Raw genomic sequence first — 6,000 nt, forward strand, 5'->3', positions numbered from 1 at the left:
TACCTTGTCTGCCTGCACAGCTCCTGCTCTCCCTTTCCCTGCTGAGCACCTGCCCTTTGCACTGCTGCTGCTGCAACTGAGCTTGGCTCAGCTAAGACCAAAGTTTAGTTCATATCCAAGGCCCAGTTCACTACAAGCCCAAAGGCTTCACAGTTAATCTCAAAGCCCAGCTCATTACTAGGTTACCTAGCCCAGTTCAGTCCATCAAAGGCCCAAACTGCTTCACAGTTAATCAAAGCCCATCTTGCTCTTATTGTGAAAGCAAAAGCTTCAAAGTTATTCAAAGCCCATTGATATTCAAAACCCTTTGGTACTCAAAGCCCATTAGCAATTTAGAAACCCAAAATAGTTAGAAACTCCAAACATACCCAGTCTCTGTGGATCGACCCGTACTTGCACGAGCTACAACCGACGACCGTGCACTTGTGGTATTACTGTAGGCCCGTTTTTATTGCGCTTAATTTTCACACATCTCCGGGCCCACCAAGTCATCAGATTGAGAATCCATATTTTCCTATCTTCACTGTTAAATGAAGAGTTTGAATCTGTTTGAAACCAACTAGCCATCCAGTCTTGAACTTGAATTTGTTGTGCTTGCAAAGTTGCCACATTTATATAAATTGATAACCAGACCAATCTAGAATGATCACAATCTATAATGAGATGTTGCAAAGTTTCAGGGGATTGTAGGCATCTTGGGCATGTTACTTCTATGTCTGGCTTATAAGAGTCTAATTTAGTTTTTGTTGGAACAATTCCCCTAATACACTTCCAAATAAATAATTTAACTTTGTGTGGTGCCTCAGATTTCCAAATAACCTTCCAGTTTACTTGATTAAGCCTGGTACTAATATAACTCTGTTGTGTTAGTATTTTATAAGTTGATTTGACTGAGAATTCACCTGATATGGTTGGCTCCCATACAAGTTTATCCGAACCTTGTTGAACTAACTGCATTATGAGAATTAAGATTGCCACTTCATCAGGAAATAAATACCAAACTAGTTCTTCATTCCATCTTTTAGGATTGTCTAGAATTAGCCCAGAGATATATACTATTCTAGCAGGTTCCAAATAAGAGTCTCTAGGAGTTGGAGGAGAATTTAATCCTATTACCCATTAGTCTGACCATACTAAAATCTGTTTTCCATCTCTTACTTCGCACCTGTGAAATTGTTTGACATATTGTAGGCCAACTTCTATACCCTTCCAAATCCAAGATGAATTGGTAGGATATTCTTGAAGGTGAATAAAACTACAATATGGTGAGTATTTAGATTTCATTATTTTAATCCACTCTTTATCCTTCTCAGTACATAGACTCCAATCAAGTTTAGTAACTAAAGCAATGTTAAACTTCTCTAAATCCCTAAAAGAGAGGCCTCCAACATCTTTAGAGGTACATAAAGAATTCCATGATGTAAGATTGAGCCCTTTATTTGTTTTATGGCCCCACCAAAATTGTCTCTGAGCTGAGTCTAATTTCCTAATAAGATTTTTAGGGAGTTTAAAATTACTCATGTAATGAGAAGGGATTGAATTCAGCACTGACTTAACCAAAGTTGATCTTGCAGCTTGGTTCAGAGTCTTTGAACACCATCCTTGAAATCTATTTTCATATGCATCTTTAATGGATTTAAAAGAGTGTGTTTTAGACTTTCCCAGGAGAGTGGATAAGCCTAAATACTTGTCTGAAGTACAAAGCTGCTTAACTCCAAGTTGGTCTAAAAGGGATTGCTTGTCCTGCTGAGATATGTCTCCTGCTATAAATGCCGAAGATTTTGAAAAATTGATCATCTGACCTGATAGGTTGCTAAAGTTTTCCAGACAGACCTTAATCTGATGTATGCTTTGCTTGTCATCTTGAAAGAACAAAATGCAGTCATCTGCGAAAAGTAAGTGGTTTACAGAGATAGAGTTTTTTACTACCCTGATTCCACACAACTTATTTTCCGCTTGAGCATTCAAAGGAGATCTTGTGAGGAACTCCATTGAGATGATGAAGAGATAAGGGGACAATGGGTCCCCTTGTATTAGGCCTATAGCTGGTGTGTAAGACTTACAGAGACTACCATTCAGACGAATTGATACTGTTGTAGTTGAAATACATTGATGTATGATGGTTCTCCAATCTTGAAAGAACCCCAAAGCATTAATCATTTGATCCAAAAAAGCCCATTCTATTATATCAAATTCCTTCGACATGTCTAGCTTAAGAGCTATCAAACATTGTTTTTTCCTAGACTTCTTCATTGAATGGATTAACTCGTGAGACATCACAATGTTATCGTTAATGTACCTTTTTGGAACATACGCCGCTTGTGTCGGAGAAATTAACTTATCCATTAGAGGTTTCATACGAGTAACAATTAACTTATAGATTATTTTGTAAATGATGTTACACAGGCCAATTGGCCTATAATAATTTGGTGATGATAGATGACGAGTTTTAGGAATTAAACAAGTAACTGTTTGGTAAATTGAAGAAGGCATTTGTTTTGTGATGAAGAACTGCTTCACAAATTTATACACATCTTCTCCCACTGTAGACCATTGCGTTAGAAAAAACCCCGCCTGAAATCCATCCAGACCTGGAGAATTCCAGCTCGGCAAAGATTTAAGCACATCCAAAATTTTCCTTATCATCAGGAACAAATAATAATTGCTCATTTTCTGCTTGAGTAATAACTGGAAATATGGTTAGAAAAGACTCTGCTGAAATATGAGGATTAGTGGACTGAGCAATAGAAGAAAAGTGTTTAGTCAAAATATACTATAAATCCTAAGGTGAAGTATGCCATTATCCATACTCATCTTTTAAAGCCGAGATATGATTTCGCGTTTTTCTTCTATTAGCCATAGTATGAAAATAAGCTGTATTATTGTCTAAGTCTTTGAACCAGCTATCTCCAGATTTTTGATGCCAGAAATCAGCTTCTATCTTTTTCCAATGTTGTAACCTTTGTAAAGTGAGATTTATCTTGTAAGAATTCTCTCCACTATAAGGCAGAGCTTGAAGAGCAGATAGTTGATCTCTCAGATGTTTTATGTGAAAATCAATACGACCAAACTGTTCTCGATTTCATTTAGAGAGCTTTCGCCTTGTGATGTTAAGTGTTTGAGAGACAGTATTATCCTTATTAGCACAATTCCAAGCATCTTCTATAATAGCAGAAGCATTTGGATTTTGTAGCCAACATCTATAAAATTTCCAAGCATTTCTAGGTATAACTACTTCAGCTTTAATAACCAGTAGTATAGGGCAGTGGTCCGAACCTAGAAACGACAAATGTTTGACTTTAGAGTCTGGGAAATCTCTAATCCAGCTAGCGTTATGAAGGGCCATATCAATTATAGCTCTTCTTGGGCCTAGTCCATTTATTCTACTAAACCAAGTATGTTGAAAACCAGAAAATCCAAAATCCATTAAACCTGCATTATTGACTACACTGCGAATCCAATTATCCATGGTAGTTACACTAGAAGAAGCATCCGAGTTTGTAAGATGGAAATTTAAATCCCCTAAAATTACCCAAGCTTGAAAAACATTCTCACTAATCTCTTTGATAAATTCCCACTGGCATTTTTTAAAATCTTGTTGTGTTGATCCATAAACACAAGAAAGAAGCCATTCTTGTTTAGATGGATTTGACGTGATTAAAAGGTGTATCATGTTATCATTACTACAGACAATGTCACAAGGAAAACCATCTTTCCAAAGAAGAGCTAATCCACCCGATAATCCTATAGAGCTAACAAAATGGGCATTAGGGTAATTTAGAAATTGAGTATAGGTTTTTGCTTTATCCATCCCTATCTTGTTCCATCAAAAAGACAACACCTGGATTTTGAATACGAATTAGATCATTTAAAGTATCTCTAGTTTATTTTCCAACAAGACTTTGCACGTTCCAAGATAAAAAAAATTCATGTTGACTATGTAGATTATGTTATCAAGCAAAAGACTCGGGAATAAGAACTATAAAGTGAAAATTGCTTAAATTGAAAGTATAGGCTTGGATGCAGAAAGTATAATAAGGAAGAGATAAATTAAATTGATGAAAGTTTGCAGGATAAGAAGGTACCTGGCCAGCATTGCTTGAGTTAGTCGATTTCCGCCTTTTGGGGTGGTTTTGCTCAGAAACTGTTCCATGGAAGATAGGATAAGAATCAGGAGATGGTGAATCCACTTCCAAATTGACACATTCATTCCCGGAGTTATCTATGTTGCGGCTAGAAGAGTTATAACTGGAAAGATTTTCCTCGATTTGATTAATCAGTTCTTGAAGGGGCTCCTTGAATACATTTTCTGAGTGGAGTGAGTCTGGATCAATGTTACCGACATTGAAGTCATCAAAAGAGACATCGAATTCCCCTAGTGCCATATAAGATTTAAGCAACTCCATATTCGACCCGTATCCACCTTTCTGACCCATAGACTCCTTAAAAAAATTTCAATTGTTCTGCCACATTTTCCTCAGACATGTTTCCTGGAATACTATCTTTTTCTAAGTTTTAATAAACATCCTGATCAATATTTTTAGTATTACTAGGACCACCTTCTTCAAATCTATTTCCTTTTTCTTGTCTATGGACCACATTATCAGAATCTTGGTTGTTTAACATTTGAACTTGTATCATACCTTGAGAGTTGCAGTCAACCACAGTAACTGAATCAGAAGAAGCCAAATGAATATTTCTTAAATTATTGTCAGCATCCTTCTCGATTAAACATACTGCATCTTTAGACAGTTCAACATTAAATTGCACACAATTAAAATTTGTATTTCTTGCATGCATGCATGTTAAATATGCAACTATCATTGTACCTTCAGCAGGTGAGTCTCCTAAGGTTGATTGCCTTCCTTAGTACTCTGATCATCTTGTTCAATGTTTTCTAGCTGGTTCTCAACTCCAACTCTTCTAGTATCTGGGTTAGTCCATGATGGTGGATCAAGTAGAGAAGTAGAAGACAGATAACCTCTCTGTTGTTGAAGGAGAAGCGCAACTATGGTTTCACATTCCATATCCTTGTGATTAATTGTGTAGCAAAGACCACATAAGTTAAATGGCTGTTTTTCATAAAATAATCTTATCCACACCTCTTCTCCCGCTGCATTCTTCACCCAGAATCCTCTACGCAACGGATTTCTAACAAGGTTCTAAAACAAAAATATCCCCTTCAAGAAACCAAGGCTTGAACTTCAGTACAACTTCATAATCATCATGAGTATGAAACTATGAGAAGACATTCATTGTCCTCCTTCTTGATGTAGATATCTTTGCATTTAGGCCAAAGATTTTTAAATTCCTTATCTAAATCACTAACTGAATAAACTTTTGAGGTATAGATTTTACCCAAAAAACTAAACTTGTATTGTACTGCTCCCTGGTAGGCCGGGGACAGTGTATAAAAAATGGAGAAAGTTAAGGCCTACAGTGATACCGCAAGTGCACGGTTTCGATGTAGTGAGTGCACAAGTACGGGTCGATCCACAGGGACTTGGGTGTGTTCATGAAGATTCCTAAGCTAAATGGCAGTGACAGTGCAGTGAGAACAATGAGAAGGCAGTAAAGAGAAAAGCAAAGCCAAGAGGCAGTGAACAGGGCAGTGAAGATGATGAGTGAGCAAAGCAGAAAGAAACAAGGCAATGTAACAAAAACAGTGACAGTGACCAAAGGTCATAGGCAGTGGGTGAGCAGTGGTGAAAGCAAACAAAGCAGATGAAGGGAGCTAGGATCATTAATTCCACCACTAACCTACACCATGTATTCAACGACTACATTCTTGTTCTTGTGATGACATGGGTTAAGATGTGGTCTGCCCTATGTCTAAGAAGTTTCTCCACTAGAGAAATCATCCCCAATAAGACATTGCTCCATAGCACTAGTTATCTGGCTAAGTATAACTAGTCTAAGGCTCAACATGATCTGGTTTAGCATGATTGGTGGCTGTGTCCACATAGAGATATTCTAACTACAGTGGATACATGGCATCCA

This window comes from Papaver somniferum, chromosome 5, assembly GCF_003573695.1.
Source record: "Papaver somniferum cultivar HN1 chromosome 5, ASM357369v1, whole genome shotgun sequence".
Classification (NCBI taxonomy): domain Eukaryota; kingdom Viridiplantae; phylum Streptophyta; class Magnoliopsida; order Ranunculales; family Papaveraceae; genus Papaver; species Papaver somniferum.